Genomic DNA, 21,372 nt, shown 5'->3' on the forward strand with positions numbered 1-21,372 from the left:
CCATTGTCACAGCTGCCCAAATGGTTACCTGGAGCCCTTTTGTTTTTCAAGACTGCAGCATTGCCACATGGGGCAAAACAGCCATTTCTCCCAAAGTTCCACTGCAACTTCATCAGGGGAGTGAAAAGCAATGCTCTGAGCATGTACACTCAGGCAGCACCACTCTCCCTTGCAAACAACAAATAGGCATTCCTATTGAGAGAGCATGTGTGTCTTGCTACACTCACTCTGTTTCTCTCTGCGCACAGGCATCTGTTGTATAGGGCAGTGTTTCTCAAACTGTGGGACGGGACCCACTAGGTGGGTCGCAAGCCAATTTCAGGTGGATCCCCATACATTTCAATATTTTATTTTTAATAGATTAGACTTGATGCTACCATGGTATGTGACTGCATTTGGGAAAATGTTATAGACCCACACTTTTAACAAGCTACTATGCATATTCTTTTAACAATGATAGTCAATGGGACTTACTCCTGGGTAAGTGTGGGTAGGATTGTAGCCTAGGATTGTTCAAAATTTTCCTGCTTGATGATGTCACTTCCAGTCATGACATCACTTCTGGTGGGTCCTGACAGATTCTCATTGTAAAAAGTGGGCCCTGGTGCTAAATGTGTGAGAAACACTGGTATAGGGGAAGAGGATGTAGGACTCTCAATGTGGCACACTCTATACAGACCTTATGGTGCAGACCCTAAGGGAAGCCTTCAGCATACCTGGCAGCAGTGACCCATGTGATCCCAGCTATTTCTTTATGGGGCTGCTGACCTACTTGTTCCAGACAGGCCCTATTGCTTTGCAAACTGCTTACTCCTGGAGGCTGCTGGGAAAGGGAGTATCATTCCAGCAGTGGCCATTCATTTAGATCTGCTCTTGCCCCCATCTACTGGGTTTATCATAGTGGCACTTCTCTGGCCAATGACATTGGGACTAGGTAGATTGTGATGATTGGCTCCTTGCCTGACTGGTCACCATCAGGCTAATGCTGGGCTGACATCAGACTGCCACTCTATGATTTGTGGCCTGTGCTAAAGTTTTCATGAAGTTATTGACAAGTTCTGTGCTAGTGTGGAGTTGTCTGGGTTCTTGTTTCTCCCACCTTCTTTATGCTGATGGGCTTTGGACATGGCAGGTGTTGCTCTGATGTAACAGTGGCATTAGGGCAACTTCAGCAAAGAATTGCACCATTAATTCAAGCGGCTTCTCTTTCATTCTTTATAACCACCAGTTTAGGGGAAGTCTATAAACCTCAGGTGGAAACAGTGATTATGGAGATTTCCTGCTGTAAATCACTTCATCACCCGGAGAAATTGGAAACAAACATCATTGACAGGAAGTTCTTTCTCTGACATGATGACGTTACAGCATGCCAAAGATAGTTATTAAAAAAGGGCAAGTATTGGCGGTGACAGTGCTGCCGATAACCTCTGCTCCATTTTGGCCCTGTTTGCCCCCTTGCCTCTAATCAGATTTACACCAGCTAAGGAGCTGGTGCAGGTCTGGGTAGACCCATAGAGGCCCATGCAGGTGCAGAGTCGGGTAAGGAAGACTGTTTGCTAATAAACAGTCTCCTAGCCTTATGCTGCATTTCTTACTTAAACGTTTGGGGTTTTAATGAATAAGCTAAAGTCTAACAAGTATAAACAAAGGAAGCTGAATTTTAACTAATCAGTCTGATGTTGAAGAAAGGCCTGATTTATTAATATTGGGATATACATTTGTTAGACAACAGACCAAAGCCCCTCCTAGATTTGAGACAAGCATGCTAAGAAACAAAGTTCTGTCATTATCCTGGGATGCCTCCATGACTCAATACTTCCGTGTCTCTTCTAGGAAATAACCACAAATCGGACTGTCCTGTTTCCTGCCTACTCATCCTGATAACACTGTTATTGAGGCTTTGCTTGCAGTTTTTCCTCTCTTTTAAAAGCAGGAACGCTCTTAACAAACATAGCCCATTTTTGCCTTGACTTTGATTACTTTAGGGTCACTCCAGAATCTTCTCCTATACAGCAGTAGTGGTGTATCGCAGTGTCCCGACACCCAAGGCAATGACATCACAACATCACATGATGTCACTTCTGGGTTCACCCTGGAGAAGTGAGTGCCTGCTGTGGTTCCACTCCACCTCTTTCTCCTGTGGAGACTCTCCTTGAAGGAAGAGAAGGAACAGGGGGTGCAAAGCCATCAGTGCATCCTCCTTTGGGGAGAACCTGGAAGTGACTGCCTTGCGCTGCTTGTAGCGCAAGAAGTCACTTCCAGATTCTCAGAGATGCTTGCTGCGGTGGGAGCCTCCACAGGAGAAGGAACAGGGGCATAAAATCACCAGCACCCCAACCATGGAGTGGTCCATGGATGTCCAGATGCTACTCCTGTCCATGGAGTGTGCACTGCATGCTATGGTGTGGGAGGGTGACCAGCACACACACACACACACACACACACACACACACACACACACACACACACACACACACACACACACACACAACATTTGTTAAAAAGCTATCCTGTGCTGGCATCTGTTGCAGGAGTGTTCATAAACTGGCAGTAACAGTTGTGTGGTTTTGAAACAACAAAAACAAATTTCAAGAAATGCAAGCATTTCTATGGGAATGTTTAATCTCACAATCTGGTTGTGCACAGTTCTGTGGTGGTGACAGAAGGGAAACAGTAACCTGCACTTTGTATTTCATCAAGCAACAAAAATCAGCTTAACCACAGCTAGATTTAAAAGGAAAGGGGATGGTGTTTGAAGGTACTATTAGGGGCACAACTCATGAGGTTGAAGTTAGGTGCACTCAAATCATTTTCCTGCTGAAAATCCCCTCCCATTTGTTTCTGAAGTGGCTATTTCCTCTGTGTGTGTGTGTGTGTGTGTGTGAGAAACAGTGCATGCAATTAACCTCTGGGATCACCTCCACAGATTGTTTTCCTGAAAAAGAAGAGATATTTTTAATTGATGCACACATCTTTAGCACATGTTCCCATAAAAGAGTGGTTTGAGACATGCAGAACACAACTTTCAGCCCTTTTTGGTAGTACTTAAAAACAAACAAACAAACCCCCAAAAGCCTTGCTGAAAGAATGAAAAACTATTACCATTGTCTCATGGAAAGACTGCCCATTATATGACTCCAGCCCACAGTGAAGGCTGCTCATTCTTCATCAGCCAATTTTACTGAAGCTGGAGGCCTTTATCCCTCCCCCAAATGGAATTCTCCCCAAACAGTGCAGTATACATTTCCTTTGCTTAAAATGTCCCCCCCTCCACCCCCATGTAAAATCAAGGACTTTCTGCTGTTTAGGACAAAGAGTTTAGCAAAGTTCTTGATTTGCTTCCTCAGTCTGAATCACAGGCCAGAAAACAATTTAAAAAAAAAAAGGTGGGTTGTTTTGCTGAGTGGATATAAAGTTCTGAATAACCACAACATATGGGAGACATATAGGGAAACCTAAGAGAAGAAGACCTTACTGTGACTATCAATGGCTTGTGGTTGCAAGTGACACCACAGGATGGTTCATATATGTGTAATTACATGGTTACTGAACATTGTATACCTCGAAGCAAAATGTATGCTCTGTCTTCTTAGGACCTTAAAAGAAAATGGATAATGACTGGTGGAACCTTCAGATTTCTCATTTGTGAAGTGTCCCAAATACACGAGACAGTGGCAGATTATTCTCTTAAAACATAAAAAGCCCAAAAAAATGCTGACCCCCGATTGCCCTCACCCCAGGACAAGCCCAAGGCCTCCTCACAACTGAGGTGGCATGCCAAATATTGCCCCCTTTACTTGATTACATGCCAACTTCTTCCTTCCTAGGAGTGGAAGGACTCAGAGGTGCAGTGGAGGCAAGCAGGCTAATGAAGATCGGAATCCCCATCCTGCACCACCTTCTGCCTGAGGTGACCTGCTTCAGTTGGCCTCATGGATGGGCTGACCCTCTCTCCTCCATAGTATGTCATAAGGCACAATCCTAACCAACTTTCCAGCACTGGCATAGCCGTGCCAGTGGGGCATGTGCTGCATCCTGCAGTTGGGGGGCAGTCATGGAGGTCTTCTCAGGTAAGGCAATGTTTGTTCCCTTACCTCTGAGTTGTATTGCCCTTACCTTGGTGCTGAAAAGTTGGTTAGGATTGCGCCCATGGTCAGTTTACTTCTTCAGCAGAAGGGCAGCAGATTCTCCCAAATCAAGTAATGTGAGGCAGAGAACCCTTGCAATACTGTCATCCTGCTGGAAGCAGCTTGGTTTGGGAACAGATCAGCCCTAGGCAGAAATATCTGGAGGACCACTTCTAACTCAACCATCAAATACTTCTGCAATCCCAAAATGGCAGATTTCTCCAGAGGCCCCCGAGTTGCTCCCTGAGTCATTACTGAAGCAATCTCAGATCTAACGCAATTTCCTTCTCCAGAAGGTTGGAGGAGAAGTAGCCAATTGTGAATGCTACTTTTGAATGGGTGTCATTCTCTTCACTAAGAGAGTGAGCTGACTGATAGGCAGTCCAATCCTTAGCTGCCTGGCACCCAGAGGAGCAGCTGTGCCAAAATGGCTGCTGTTGCATCCTAAGGGCTTTGGGCAGGTGCTGGCGTCTCCTCAGGGTCCGGAGAGACGCTGGCCCAAGCCCTGCTGTGGGGCTACTCAAGTCTGAGCAGGCTATTTTGCCGGTGCAGAGTTAAGAGGCCCAGGGTCCGGCTAGAACTTGGTGGAGCAAAGGATTTGGCGGAGCAAAGCTCCACTAGTCCCAACCCCTCCTGTCCCACTCCTTCCCCCTCCCCACCCTCCCCCTACCCTGGAACACCTCCCTCTACCCCTACATATGTCTCCATCACCTGAAGCTTGTCCCTTGCTCTGGGCGGTGTGTGGTGGACCTCCGGATGGCACTGACTCAGCACAGATTGGCACTGAGTCAGCACCAGTGCTGTCCTGGCGTTGAGTGTAGTGGGCATGCCTTACAGCCAGGCCAGCGCTGAAAGTTCAGCATCAGGCTGTCAGTCAAGAGCAGCCTGTGAGGCTCAGCTTTTTCCCATTGGCCCATGTCTCTCCCATCAGGAAATGGCAGATAAAGCCCATTTGATGGAGTGGATAGTGGAGGACCTGAATGAATAGCTGGTAGAGACCGCGTGTCAGCACAAGGTGCCAGTCTGTCATCCTAGCACTAGGTCAGCAACACATCAGGTGTATGGCTTTAAGCCAGACAGCAAGCACAGGCAGGCTCTCACAGCGTCCTGGGCCTTTCCAGCAGTCAAAACACTCCCTGCTTCATCGGAAATGCTTTTTCAAGCCTCTTTATCTTACCTTGTCTGTAGACTTTCAGTACTTAGCAGCTGCACTTTATGGAGCGGAATGGTGACCGCATCCTGTTTTATAATTAAAAGCGGGCCGGAGCCAGACAGTATGCTGCTGTGGGGGAATGTGTGGAGTCAGCGGCACACATGCCACAGAGGTATCGAACCAGTCAGCCTGATCAAATGCTGGTTTCCTCAGCCTGCCATTAGAATGTATTCTGTACTGAGGGATGCTCACCTCCATGGGAGCCTGTTGTTGGCTTCTCTGGCAGGACAGAAACACTGACAGAAATAACTAACATAAAACAAAACCTCTGGTTTGGGTTTCATTCAATGACTCTACATGTTTTCGTATCGCTGATGTAGCAAATGGCTGTATTGTTCATAATCTGCCCGGTTATGTGAGCCTCACCGCATTGCATAATGTGTCTGATTACCTTTTCCCTCAGCAACCATGGGCAATGGGGCATAGACTTAGAGCACAATCCTTTACTTATCAGCTGTTGTTGGTTTGCCTTCTCTGCTGGCACTGACTGTCATAAAGCAGTAAAGCATAAAGAGTGCTACTCAGGACTCTGCTGGGAGCACTGGGGGGAAGGCCTGTGCCTTCCTGCCTATGTCGTCGTGTCTCCCACAACTCGCAAAAGCATGTAAGTCAGTGGAAGAGGCAGGAGAGGGCTGAGATGGGCGGATCAGGGAGCATAGGAAGGGAGCAGTTTTGGCAGCAGCAGTGGCCATCACATCCTAACCCCCTTCCCAGTTGCAATCCCACAATGTGGGTCCACACAAACTTGCACCAGCTATTTAGCCACCATGGCACAGTTAGCGCAGGTCCTAGTAGACCTTCTGTGCCATGGAGGCTTACCCAGAAGAGACCTCCGCAACTGCCCTCTACCATAGGATGCAGTAGTAGCCATTTTGGAGCCAATGCATCAGTGGGGTGGGGGAATGAATAGGATTGGGTTGTCAGCTACATTCAAAGACCACAGTTCAAACCTCACTTTGATCTTAAGTCCAAATTCATGCACCACATGAGAAAGGCATTGTTTTGGGTGGATAAGGTTCCAATTCTGAACAGTGAGTGCCAGCTCACCGCCGGCACGCACTGTCACAAACATGCACATTTACGTGCACTTACTGTGGGTTTAGGGCCGGAGCTAGCCCAGTGCGAGCCTATGCTGAGCCAGCTCTGGCACTGGGCCAACATTCCACTGCTCAGCAGTCTCCTGGACCACCTGGTGATGGAGATGTGGGGGGAGGTGGGGAGGAGGCATTCCAGGGCAGGGGGAGGTGGGCAGAGGGTGGGGAGGAAGCATGGTGGGGGGTGAGCAGGGCAGGAAGGGCAGGACCAGTGGATCCTGAGTCCTGTTTTGGGCTGTGTAGTCTGACATGGGACTCTGCAATTCTGTGCTGGCTGAAAAGCTGTTGCAGAATTGAGTACCCCATTGTGGAGCTGCCTGGGACGTGTTAGATGCTGTGGCAGCCATTTTAGCGGTATGGCAGCCCTGTGCTCCAGGCAGCTCAGGATTGGATTGTTGGTGTCTCTCGGTTTGTATGGAAATGACAGTAAGAGGCCATTTGTTTACTTCCAGCATCTTCAGTGATCATTTGGCACAGCAGAGAAACTTGCCATTATTTCCCACATCACAATTTTGCTGCTCCACTTTTTGTCCCAGAAGAAATGTATCAAGGTTGATGGGCAAGAGCTCTCCTATGTTTCCTTTTTTTTTTTTTTTTAATTTTGCCACATTAAAATTAAAGTAGAACAAATGAGAGAACAAAAAGTTTGGCAGCCCTTCCCATTTGGTAGCAGGGTTGGAAATCTGTAAGTGCACTTTGCTAAGCATGGCTTCTTCCTTCAAAAACACTTATCCGAGTAATGACTTCATCACAACCCACATCAGAAACATATTAAGCCCTGACACAAGGCCCTTCTGATGAGAAGATTAGGATCAATTTAAAAATAAGACAGATGAAGGGGGGAAAAAACTTAAATTATATCCTCTTTTTTTTATATTGAAAAGTAGTTGTTCAGTTTCCTAAGTGAAGCATGCCTCGCTCTGTTAGCTTCATGAATGAAACTGACTTCACACCATGATCTAATCCAGATCCTTGGGCTACTGTACCCTTGTCTTCACCAAATGTACCTTTCCATTGATCATGCAGTGGATGGCGTACAAACACAAAATGAGAACTGTCAGGCCTTTATCATCCCAGGCCCTGAATTGTTGTAAGCCAGGATGTGGCAGGAGGGGCTTTGATGTCCAGGCCTGGTAAGAAATGCAAGTAAAGGAACAGCTGCACCTTATATGTGTATGATTAGCAATCCACTGCACCTGTATTAGGTGGGAGCCATGTGACCTGGGAGATGTGTGCAGAGTCACGTAGGCAATGGAGGGGTGGTGCAATGCACCACTGGACAGCCAATCAGAGTGGGTCACAAGACTGTTTTGTGACTGTGAGGTTGCCCTGCTCTGATTGGCTGGCCCCAGTATATATGGGGACAAGAGCAGACTCCAAATGTGGGAGTTTCTGCATGCTGTGCTGCTGATTTATTCTGTGACTTGGATTGTGCTTATTGTCACTGTGTCTCTCTGTATCCCTGACTTCTGGACTGTGTGACTGACTACTCTTCTGCCTGCTCCTTTTACCAACACATGCTTCTGCAACAAACAAGCCTGTGTCTGCTCCTTTGGCTCTGTTTGGGATCGCCTGCTTCTTGTGCTGTCTCCCTAAGCTCCTGTGCCACTCTGCTATTGGGAAAGCAAGGACTATCCTCCCCTGGTGCCCTGACAAGAACAATCATAAATAGAACATTTTACTTATTTTTAAAAATCCATTTTCAGTTCTTAAAATGTAGGATTAGGCAGGGGATTAGGCTGCAATCCTAAACACATCTACCTGGGAGCAAGCCCTATTGCACATAGTGGGACTTACTTCTGAGTAAAGGCTGGGAAGGTACCATGTATAGTAGTATCACGATTCAAATATCAAATAAAATTGATATTTTACATAAGTATAAAGTATAGGTTATTGCATAGGCTAGTGCTTCATAATGGGCTAGTGCTAAGAGACCTCATTCTAAGATGAATTGCACTGACATAAGTCAGTACTATTTGATTAACCAAAACATCTGTCCAAGTAATGACTAAGGACAGTAATGACTAATGACAATCCTATCCAATTTTCCAGTGCTGGTGCAGCCCTGTGGTGGTGGGGCAGTCACAGAAGCTTCCTCAAGGTATAGAAACATTTGTTCCCTTACCTCAAGCCTGCATTACAGCTGCACTGGTGCTGACAAGTTGGACAGGATTGGGACCTAAGACTTGGGTTGCATTTGTAAGGATGTCTGTCATGGTTATACCATGGCTCCTTGTGCCTTTAAGCCTGTGACTCTCTATTTCTTATTAAAACTATTAAAATGCAATTATTTCCACACTTTGCTGGGAATAGACCCCACTGAACACAATGGGACTGACTTCTGCATATATGTGCGTAAGATTGGGCTTTTAGCATTGTTTGGGACACGAGTTTGTTTCTTCAGTACAGGGGATTGGTTTAACTGATGTTTATGTCAAACATCATTATTACACACTTAAAGTAGAATGTTTTGCATCACAAAAAAAAAAGAATTCACAACTATAAATTCCTGCTCAAACTCTAAGTAAAGTGAAACAAAAGAGGAAAGAAGTCAGAGAGGTCTGAAAGTATTCTACATGTGCAAGAGGTAATGTATAATTTGTATGGTGCCTTGTAAAAGTGGAAATTGCTACTGGCTGATACAATTTTTGTTTTAAAAGGCTGCAGTTCCCTGGGACTGGCTGATAGCCAAAAACAGATGAAAGGAGCATCCCTTTTAGGACTTTCTGGCTTCTTCTGGTCTCTGGCAGCTGAAGTTGTAGTTTCATAGTCCCTTCTGCCAAGGGGCAGGAGGTGCTGCAAGTCACCTCTTGCTAACCCACTAGCCCCGTCACTAGTCTGTTTTCTTCCAGGTCTGCAATTCTTTATGTAGATTTTTTCTCTGCTTCCTTCTCCATTGTTGGAAGGTGCAACAACCCTGCACAAGCCTCCTAAATCAAATTGCTGACATTTAACAGCAAATACTTTTGTTGTGCCAAAAGAGGTGTGGTTCACTCAGGAGATCCACCAGGGATGTGATGAGTTTGGCTGTAGTGATTAGCCTGAATGAAGGGACCTATCTTATCCTGATGTGAACAACACCATTTCCTTCATGGCTAGGCCGGGCCTACTATGCTATGCCTAACAAACTGGACAGGGGGTTAGGAATGTACAGGAAAACAAGTCTTAAATGATGTGTGACTTCCTGGAACCTCTCTCCAGCCTTGGTAACACGATACACATCAGGACTTGGAGAAAGACGGATACTTATAGGCAGCAACAGTTTGAATTTAGAAACTCATGGAGCAGGCTGAGCTGAGAGTTTTTAGCTGAACTGACGCTTGGAGGTCAACACTGTTACTGGCTTGTATTCTGACACAGGACTGGCAGTTTCACTGCCTAGCATCTGTTTGTTTACTTCCACTAATCTCTGCTTGCGGATTTGTCAATGAACCAGATGTTGCAGAAACTGCACATGTCTCCCATGCTTGCTCCCATCTAAAGGGAAATTAACCCGTTTCTGGACTTCTCACAACTCATGGAACTGTTCACCTTGCTTAACAATATGATGAACAGTGACTGCAAAGACTGGGGAGTGGCACTTTCCCCCTCCCCTGTTTCTGCAGCTTCTCTCCCCTCCCGTCCTGGTGACCTTTTGAGGCTGTAATTCTTTGGTTTTACTTGGGTGCCAATCCCACTGAATTGGAAGAGACTTGCATCCACACAAACATTCAGGGGACTGAGCTGCATCATGACTGCTATGATATGAGAGCCATGGTCCAACAAGAAGCTGATGGAATATACCAAGATCCAGGTCTACAGAGCTTGCGTCCTGAGTACACTTCTGTACTGCAGCGAGTCATGGACTCTTCACTCACAACAGGAGAGGAAACGGAACGCTTTCCACCTGCGCTGCCTCCGACGCATTCTCGGCATCACCTGGCAGGCAAAGTTCCAAACAACACAGTCCTGGAACGTGCTGGAATCCCTAGCATGTATGCACTGCTGAAACAGAGACGCCTGCGTTGGCTCGGTCATGTCGTGAGAATGGATGATGGCCGGATCCCAAAGGAACTCCTCTATGGAGAACTCGTGCAAGGAAAGCGCGCTACAGGTAGACCACAGCTGCGATACAAGGACACCTGCAAGAGGGATCTGAAGGCCTTAGAAGTGGACCACAACAAGTGGGAAACCCTGGTATCTGAGCGGCCTGCTTGGAGGCAGGTTGTGCAGCATGGCCTTTCCCAGGTTGAAGAGACACTTTGCCAACAGTCTGAGGCTAAGAGGCAAAGAAGGAAGGCCCATAGCCAGGGAGACAGACCAGGGACAGACTGTACTTGCTCCCAGTGTGGAAGGTATTGTCACTCCCGAATTGGCCTTTTCAGCCACACTAGGCACTGTTCCAGAACCACCATTCAGAGCGCGATACCATAGTCTTTCGAGACTGAAGGTTGCCTACTACTAGATATTGCTATATGAGGTACCTTCCCAGACCTTCCACAGCAACTGTGTGATGCAGAGGAGAATTTTAGTATCACTGTTATCCAAGAACCATATCCCCTCTCCCTATTGAGCAACTGCCTCCTATATGAGACTATCTATGAGTTTCTGTGAATAAGTGGTTATTCCTAGCCTGTAGTTCTTTTTGTAAATTCACTAGATCTACTCTTACTATGTGCAAAGACTCCTGCAAAGTTGTTTATGTTCCTTGCCATAAATCCGCCAATATGATGGTGTAAAATGGAGAGCTCCTGCATCAAGACAGGTCATCTGCATCTTGTCAGAACAGATGCAGCCTGTCCTGCAGATGTAAACACTTGCCATCTGAGCTATCCAGGAAGTATATAGCAGTGCACAAAATATTTACCTATGCTATGCTGCTCACTTCTAGCTCATTGCTTTTACGTAAACTAATTCTTGAAAGCGATCTGTAATTTTTCTCCTGTACAGGGAAATGCTCAGTGTCTGTAGTAAAAGCTCAACAAATGCCATCTGCTAACCATCAGAGCATGTATTTGCATATCTGAAAGCCAAATGATGTCACACTGTGGTGTGGCCAAGAATACAAGCCAGAATGCATTAGAGAGACACAAAGAAGAGCATAGTCATTGTCTCCTTACCTGTCCCCTTGTTGCTGAATCATGCAGTGGAAATTAAAGTAAGGCCGCAATCCCAGTCATGCTTCTTTGACAGTTTCACATAAGTTCCATCCAAGTCAATAAGCCTTCAGAGAAAACATGTGGGAGTATTTCTATGATAATGGGAACACTAAGATATATTGCTGTTTCTCCTTCAGAAATCTAACATGTGGGATATTTGCTGCCTCCAGAAATGGACTTTGCCTCTCCTGTGTCCCTCCTGATATATTTTTCTGATGGAGCCAAGGGTAGCATCAAATATTGTCCCACATGTAAGATTTCCAAAATCAACTGTATGTTTTACATTTGTGTAATGTAAGAATCAACCATACGTTTTACATGAATACTCCCATTATCACATGAATACTCCCATGTATTTCTCCGAAGGTGTATTGATTTGTTTCTGTGTTGCCTAGTAGGAACAGGCTGCATGTGCCACATAAAAGCTCTGCCTCCTTCTGGGCTGGGCCAGACTGGCCCTGCTTGTCTATGTTTAGAAACATATATGTAACCCTCAATATCAAGAGCCAGAATGGTTAATAGTTTGGGAGTTGGACTAAGACGTGGAAGATCCAGGTTCAAATCTCTGTTCAGCCATGAAGCTTCCTGGGTGACCTTGGGCCAGTCACTCTCTCTCACCAACCTCACAGGGTTCTTATGAGGACAAAAGGAGGGGAGGAGCTATGTACACCACCCAGAGCACCTTGGAGGAAGGGCAGTATAAACATGTGAAACATAAAGAGGTGGCGCAGATTCGAGCAGCCTGGAGCTGGCTCAGGCTGCCTGGGACAGGGCCAGGATCTGGCGTAACTGTCGGGTCCTGGCTCCACCCCTGCTTCCCTGCCACCCACCCAAGGGCCTGCCTGCTGCCCCTCCTACATCTGCCCCAGTCCTCCCCACCAAAAGGTCGGTGGTAAAGTAAAGGCATTCGTGTAGGGCGCCGAGCCCTGCACAAACCTCCCCAGAAAGCCTCCTGCCCGCCCCCTCCCTGCCCCCACTTACCGTGCTGTGGCTCGGTGGTCCGTGAGACCGCCAAGCAGCAGATGATGGGTGTCCGCCTGATGCTAGCCCAGTGCTGGCCGGTGCTGGGCTAGCACGGGCACTGGCCTGGTGGTAAGCCTTGCAGACGTGCCTTATGGCACGTTTGCAACAGTGTGCTCCGGCGGAAAGCTGGAGTGCCAATCTCAGGATTGGGCTCTAAGGCTGCAATTGTTCCTACCTGGGAGTAAGAACTGTTCTTACCTTGGAGTAAGCCCCATTGAACCAAATGGGATTTACTTCTGAGTAGATATGCTATTGTGCTGTAAATTTCATAAGTATACCAAATAGCACAATGTTATGTGCTAACTAAGTTGCACACAATGCTTTCTGTGTTCTTAATGCAGTGAAGCAAATTTAGATTTAGTAAGATAATAAATACTGCATGATATGTCAATTGCCCTCACCCAGAATTTCCAGTTTTCTTTCCTGGAAAAGAATGAGAAAATCCTGTATTTTTCCATGGCCTCAATATTTTTCAGAAATTCTACATTTCTATTAAGGGGTGTTCATAAGGGAGAAGAAATGACAATGATGAGTGACGTGCTCTTCTTTTCCTGCTGTGAGTGTTCCAAGTTAATATCAACATCTGATGAGATTTATTACAGCTGGTGACAACAGATGTATCCCTTGTGAATGCCACCACTTCCAATGAAACTGAAACCAGCGATCATTCTTGCTGTCTCCTTGAGACTATGCAGCTATTTTTATGCCATCTGTTGCCGCTGAAAGGTCACTGGTCTGGCAATGTGAAGGACTAGAGAAGAACAGGACATGCCAAGGACCTTGCATTTAAAGCACCTGAAATGCAAAGGTACATTCAGATGTACTAGGAAAGTGTTCCAGATTGCCCATGCTGTACCTATAATAAAACTAATTGGAATGCAAATGACATAGGTTAGTATTTTTCCCTTTTCCCATTCCTATGGGTTCCATTCTGCAATCATGGCAGAACTCCAGGCAGATTTGGTATGGTTTGTATATCTATTTATTTTCAGGCACCAAATGAAAATTACAGAGGGATAGCCATGTTGCAGCAAACACAATGTAGAGTCTCCTAGGGGTAAGAATGAAGTAGAAATAGTGTGGTGGAGAGGCTTCTCCAAATTTCTGTTCTACTTTCCTCTTCTTTTAATTCAGGGATCAGGCAAAGGAGGGGGAACAGTGAAGGCAAGAGGTGCCCTGACCCACATGCTGTCTAAGGTAACTACAGGCTCAGTCTTATCCAACTTTCCAGCACCGATGCAGCCACAATGCAGCCCTGAGGTAAAGGAACAAATGTTCCCCTACCTTGAGGAGAACATAAGAACAGCCCCACTGGATCAGGCCATAGGCCCATCTAGTCCAGCTTCCTGTATCTCACAGCGGCCCACCAAATGCCCCAGGGAGCACACCAGATAACAAGAGACCTCATTCTGGTGCCCTCCCTTGCATCTGGCAGTCTGTCATAGCCCATTTCTAAAATCAGGAGGCTGCACATACACATCATGGCTTGTAACCCGTAATGGATTTTTCCTCCAGAAACTTGTCTAATCCTCTCTTAAAGGCGTCCAGGCCAGACGCCATCACCACATCCTGTGGCAAGGAGTTCCACAGACGAACCACATGCTGAGTAAAGAAATATTTTCTTTTGTTTGTTCTAACTCTCCCAACACTCAATTTTAGTGGATGTCCCCTGGTTCTGGTGTTATGTGAGAGTGTAAAGAGCATCTCTCTATCCACTCTGTCCATCCCCTACATAATTTTGTATGTCTCAATCATGTCCCCCCTCAGGTGCCTCTTTTCTAGGCTGAAGAGGCCCAAACGCCATAGCCTTTCCTCATAAGGAAGGTGCCCCAGCCCCGTAATCATCTTAGTTGCTCTCTTTTGCACCTTTTCCCTGACTGATGTCCTCACTGCAGGATGCAGTGCACGCCCCACTGGCATGCATCAATGTTGGAAAGTTGTATAGGATTGGGCCCTGCCTCTGTTGTGCCATTACAGGGTGTAGACAGGGATGCCATGGAGGGGGAGACTATGCAGGGCTTTGCCAGAGTGGTATATGAAGGTCATTTGGTATCCAGGGCCCAAAAATTTTTGACACTGCCCCATACAACAAATCAATTAATGTGGGCTTAAAGTGTGGGTGGGAGCTGAGGTCTATCCACCCAGCAGTCCAAGGAGCCCAAGTCTACCCATCCAAAAGAGATGGCTCCAGAGGGCAGTCAGAATGGAAGCCCAGGTCTACCCAGCAGATAGATCTGGGCTCTAAGTCCAGACGGGAGCCCTTACCCACCCAGCAGTCCTCAGTCACAGAGGCTAAAGTTCAACTAGAAGCCCAGGTCTACCCAGCAGGTAGATCTGAGCTCCAAGTCCAGACAGGTGCCCAGGTCTTCCTGCCCAGCAAACATTAGCCACAGAGGCCAAAGCTGAATTGGGAGCCCAGGTCTACCTGCCTAGTTGACCCGGGCTCTGGAGTTAAGAGTGCTCATGCCCCCCCCAACACAAACACTGGATCTGTCCCTGACTCAGTAATATACTGCTCCCTGCATCTGGAGGTTCAATGTAGGTTCAATCATTAACCATCATGGTTAATATCTACTGACAGACTCTAGTCCACCATCAATGTTTAGAATCCACTTTAAAAGACATCTAGGTCAGTGACCCACAACACCCAACCTTCCCACCAGTGGCATCACTAGGGTTGGTGTCAGCCATTCTGGTAACTCATGGTGTCACCCCCATTTATTTATTTTACTATAGAACAGTACAAGTTACCAAACCAACCAGTAACAAGAAACAAAACATAACAAAAAAAACAGTGGCCAACTTGATCACACTCACACAACTGAACAGGAGTTTGAGTATTAGCTATGATACATGGAAAAGGGAACTGACTCATGATAACATCTTATTGGTTCCATGCTGTGTCATAACAACACCTTGTTAGCTCTCATCACACTCAGGCTTATTGGTCAGTTTTGAGTTAAGCAAATCCACTTTATGTGACATAAGGCAATTATGTTTCCTTTTTCTGGTTAGTTGGCTATAGCTTTTGATAGAACACATATATTTCAGTGCAGTTTGTTTCACTGCATTCTGCTGTAAATTACACAATGAATGATATACTTGCAGGTACTTGCAGAGAGCGTTTATCCAGAATTGCAGTGCGGATTCCGAGCCAACAGGTCCACCACTGATATGGTATTCTCCCTTAGACAACTGCAGGAGAAATGCAGGGAACAATGACAGCCACTCTTTATAGCCTTCACAGATCTCACGAAGGCTTTCGACCTGGTCAGCAGAGACGGCCTCTTCAAGATTCTCCCCAAGTTCGGATGTCCACCCAGGGTCCTCAGCATCATCAGATCTTTCCACAAGGACATGAAGGGAACTGTTGTCTTCGATGGCTCCACATCAGATCCCTCTGACATCCGAAGCGGCGTGAAGCAGGGCTGTGTTCTTGCACCAACATTGTTTGGGATTTTCTTCGCTGTCCTGCTGAAGCATGCCTTTGGAACTGCAACAGAAGGCATCTATCTCCAGACCAGATCAGATGGAAAGCTCTTCAACCTCTCCAGACTGAGAGCAAAGTCCAAAGTCCAGCTGAAATGTCTGCATGACTTCCTCTTTGCTGACGATGCAGCTGTCACTACCCACTCTGCCAAAGATCTCCAGCAGCTCATGGATCGTTTCAGCAAGGCCTGCCAAGATTTTCAACTGACGTCCAGTTCTGGCATCCAGTTCTGGTCGCCGCATCTCAAAAAAGACATAGTGGAAATGGAAAAGGTGCAAAAGAGAGCGACTAAGATGATTACGGGGCTGGGGCACCTTCCTTATGAGGAAAGGCTACGGCGTTTGGGCCTCTTCAGCCTAGAAAAGAGACGCTTGAGGGGGGACATGATTGAGACATACAAAATTATGCAGGGGATGGACAGAGTGGATAGGGAGATGCTCTTTACACTCTCACATAATACCAGAACCAGGGGACATCCACTAAAATTGAGTGTTGGGCGGGTTAGGACAGACAAAAGAAAATATTTCTTTACTCAGCGTGTGGTCGGTCTGGGGAACTCCTTGCCACAGGATGTGGTGCTGGCGTCTAGCCTAGATGCCTTTAAAAGGGGATTGGACAAGTTTCTGGAGGAAAAATCCATTATGGAGTACAAGCCATGATGTGTATGCACAACCTCCTGATTTTTGAAATGGGTTATGTCAGAAAGCCAGATGCAAGGGAGGGCACCAGGATGAAGTCTCTTGTTATCTGGTGTGCTCCCTGGGGCATTTGGTGGGCCGCTGTGAGATACAGGAAGCTGGAATAGATGGGCCTATGGCCTGATCCAGTGGGGCTGTTCTTATGTCGATCAGCCTTAAGAAAACACAGGTCATGGTTCAGGATGTGGACTCACCTCCCGGCATTATAAGCTCTGCGCATGAACTGGAGGTTGTCCATGACTTTGTGTACCTTGGCTCAATGATCTCCGACACTCTTTCTCTCGATACCGAGCTAAACAAGCGCATCGGTAAAGCAGCTACCACGTTTTCCAGACTCACAAAGAGAGTCTGGTCCAACAAGAAGCTGACGGAACATACCAAGATCCAGGTCTACAGAGCTTGCATCCTGAGTACACTTCTGTACTGCAGCGAGTCATGGACTCTTCACTCACAACAGGAGAGGAAACTGAACACTTTCCACATGCGCTGCCTCTGATGCATTCTCGGCATCACCTGGCAGGACAAAGTTCCAAACAACACAGTCCTGGAATGTGCTGGAATCCCTAGCATGTATGCACTGCTGAAACAGAGACACCTGCGTTGGCTCGGTCATGTCTTGAGAATGGATGATGGCCGGATCCCAAAGGATCTCCTCTATGGAGAACTCGTGCAAGGAAAGTGCCCTACAGGTAGACCACAGCTGCGATACAAGGACATCTGCAAGAGGAATCTGAAGGCCTTAGGAGTGGACCTCAACAAGTGGGAAACCCTGGCCCGCTTGGAGGCAGGCTGTGCAGCTTGGCCTTTCCCAGTTTGAAGAGACACTTGGCCAACAGTCTGAGGCTAAGAGGCAAAGAAGGAAGGCCCATAGCCAGGGAGACAGACCAGGGACAGACTGCACTTGCTCCCAGTGTGGAAGGGATTGTCACTCCCGAATTGGCCTTTTCAGCCACACACTGTTCCAGAACCACCTTTCAGAGCGCGATACCATAGTCTTTCGAGACTGAAGGTTGCCAACAAACGATATAGCATGATGGTATTATTCCTAAAAACCACAATTTTGGTCACTAGCGGTGTCCCCCCCCTTGAGAGTATCACCTTATTAGCAGTGTATTGGTTCCATGCTGTGTCATAATATCTCATTGGCTCTTCGAATCATCAGTCTCATTGGTCTGTTTTGAGTTAAGAAAATCTACTTTTTGTTATGTAAGACAGTTGTCCTTTTTTTAATCCCATCTTCACAGCATGCAAAATTCCACATATCCAGGAAATAGTTGTGCATCAAACCTCATTAAATTGCTGATATCTGGAGGATAGGCTAATGTAAGCAAAGAGACGGCTGTTCAAACTGCATTCCTTCTGTGCATGAGGCAAACTGGCAAACATATTAAACTGGGGGCTTACATATTCTCCTGTGTGCTGCTGCTTTTATGGGTTTAGAAAAGAGTGAAAGTTAATAATTGACGTCTGTATATGTCATGTATCCAGCTCTATGGCTTGCTTGTTGGATCACAAGATAACATTCACCAAGAGAGCTGTAGAAGGATCATGCCTGAAAAGGACCCAGCCACAGGCAAAGTGTTCTTGAGAGTGCCAAAGAGTCACACTCTGTTCACCCAGCAATAAAAATAATCCCAGTTCACCACTAGTCCTGATTTGAATCAGTTCCCCACTGCATGCACTACATACACGTGAAAACTGAGGCATGCAAGGTCAAACCATACAGAGTGGCATAAGCTAAGGTATCAGGTTCCCGGGGACATAAAACATTTTAACACCCCCATACCATCCTCCAAATTTTTAACCCCTCCCATATGACATCACAGCGGCATCCAAAAAGCACTTCCTTCTGAGACCCAGGAAGCACTGGGTACTTTCTGAGGCCCTGGGTGCCACACTTTGAAGGGGTAAGCGGCATCCGAAAGTAACTTCCTGTTCTCAGTGAAAACCAGGAGTGCATGTCAGAGGCCTCTAAGGGCCCAAACCTATCTTTCCCCTGAGGCTGGAGGAGCAGCAATGCTGAAATGGCCATCACTATATCAGTTCCTCACTCAATTTCTCAGAACCTCAGTTCCCTTACCCGGTGTCAACTCAGCAGGCCTTACTGAGCGGGTGCAGAACAAAGGAGACCCATGTTGGTCTCTGCAGCTCGGGAGGGGGTTTAGGATTTAGTGGCAGCTTCTGCTGCCGCCTCTGCCCACTCCCTGGCCCAATCTTCCCTCTGGCCCACCCTCCCTCTGTCCAGTTTTGCCATCCTTCCCCTTCCCCCCTGCCTTACCCCTGCCCTGCTGACTGACAGTGATATTCTGGTGCTACCCTGACATGTCTTCTTGGCATTAAGGCCCAGTGCTGACTGGCTCTGGCCTCAGTATAAGTGCTTCTGGAGTGCCTTATGGCACTTTTTTGACACCTGGAGCCGGTGATGAGGCTATTGTGTGGGTGGTAAGACCAATAGGATCAGGCTGTAAGAGACCCCCTCAAGCCATAGTACCTGGGGGAATGTACCCCTGCCCGCCCTTAGCTACGCCACTGACCATACATTAAAAGTAATGCATTGTGTCACCCTTATGGACTAAGGCCAGGTTGCTGCTTCTCTGTGAGTTGTTTTCCCTTTATACAGGTCATGAGCTGAGCTGCCTTGATGTGATATGATGTTCATGAGCTTTCAGCTGAACAGGGGGAATGTTTCAGTGTGGCTCCTAACAAAACCAGCCAACACAAAAGACATGCTAATGCTTGAAACTAAAATGAATTTAAAGCCGTTTCCTCTTTTTGGGAACTCTGGAAACTACACGTCTGAGTAGAGGTTGGTATCTGTAATAGAGAGTTTGCAGCACTTTCATCAAACTACAATACCCAGACTTATTTTGGGGAAGCCATGACAGTTAAGCAATTTGTTTTGTGGAATTTTTTTGGAATTTGGAAAGGATCAGAGGAAAGCAAATGCCACTCCCAACAACTGCTCACACTTTGAGGGCTGAGTCACACCAAGCTTGTACGTGTATAAAATATTTTAAGTTCCCCAAAACATCGTTCTTGTTCTTGTTCAAAACACGTTCTTTCACATCTCCTTCCCTTCTCACCCCATGCGGGTGAGGGCGGTGCCACAGTGGGTGCAGGGGTGCTGCCCCCATAGGGCCCACAGACATGAGAGCTTTTGTCCCATGCACTCTTCCAGGCCCGCCAATGATATTTATAATTGCTTAACTTTTGCACTAATAAAATGTTAATTTGAAATGTCTTCCAAAATGTCGAAGTTCACCTCCCATGTGGCCTATTCAGCAAAGGTACTGTAAGATGCATCATGGTTAAACATGCCATTTTGAAACAAATGAATTTGTTCACTATCTAGGACCATATCTGGGAAATACCTTGCCTGGGGACAAAAGATGATTCTTTCTCATTTACCATGTCATTTTGAAATGGAGGTGGGTAGTATGAGCCCAGAGGCACAGGGATAGGAAAAGCCTTGAGTCACACGCACAGCCGGAACTTCCAATATTAAACTGAAAGTGGTTATGTCTGTACAGCTGTAGAGTGGCACTGCTCTGTTCCTTCACATCTCTTCAGTAAAAGCCTTGGATACTGTGCATTGGAAATCAGAGTGGTATTAAACAATTAATGCCAGTAGTAACAAAAAAAGGCTGCTTTGGAAACTTTAACCTCTTGTGTGGAGAGTTCTCAATGCCTACGGCTACCACTGCCAGCCCTTTCTCATACTGTACTAGCAAAATGAGAAAGCAAAGCAAATGGTGATTTCATCAACACTGAGGCAGGTGAAGCAGGAAGACATCAGGATCAGACAATGTTTCTTATAGTATTATCAGTACTCACTTTTGCTTCTTTCCTGCTTGGCCTGAAGAAGGAATGCTTTGGTTAATGCAACTTAAAAGGGACTACATTATCCAACAGACACCAGCTGTAATCCTATCCACACTTTCCTGGGAGTAAGCCTCATTGGACACAATGGAACTTACTTCAAAGTAGACACACATAGGATTGTGCTCACCATTTCCTTGAACTGAATGGACACAATTCAGTCAAAATTATGTGTACAGGCAGGACCCTGGTATCCACTGATTTGTTATCCACTCATTTGACTCACCACTGATACAGGGGTCCACCTTTAAATGCCTTGTAACAAGGAAAAAAGCAACAAAATCCCTATTCTTACCTTCACACTGTTAAATAATTATGATTTCAATCCATTAGATTCCATTATTCATCTAGTGGTTGAATGCGGTATAGCGTTTACTCTATACCAATGCATTATATGATAACAATGAAGGCGCAAGAAACCTGGAAGTGGGTCTTTAAAGCTATTTTTCCACTGATTTGGTATCCACTGCTTTTTTTTTTTAAAATCCACAGGGGGTTCTGGAACGGAACCCCTGTGGATAACAAAGCATGACCTGTAATCTTGTTGCTCCTGGAGGCCACAGTCTACAGACCAATAGAGAAATATACCAGAGGCAAAATAATAAAAAACTGCACATTTAAGCACTGGTCGTTATAAAACCATTTAAACAACTGTCCTTAGATTGAGAAAGCAAGGTGATGCAGTTGATGTATTACAATAACATAAGGGC

Source organism: Tiliqua scincoides, chromosome 6 (assembly GCF_035046505.1).
Source record: "Tiliqua scincoides isolate rTilSci1 chromosome 6, rTilSci1.hap2, whole genome shotgun sequence".
NCBI classification, from domain to species: Eukaryota; Metazoa; Chordata; class Lepidosauria; order Squamata; family Scincidae; genus Tiliqua; species Tiliqua scincoides.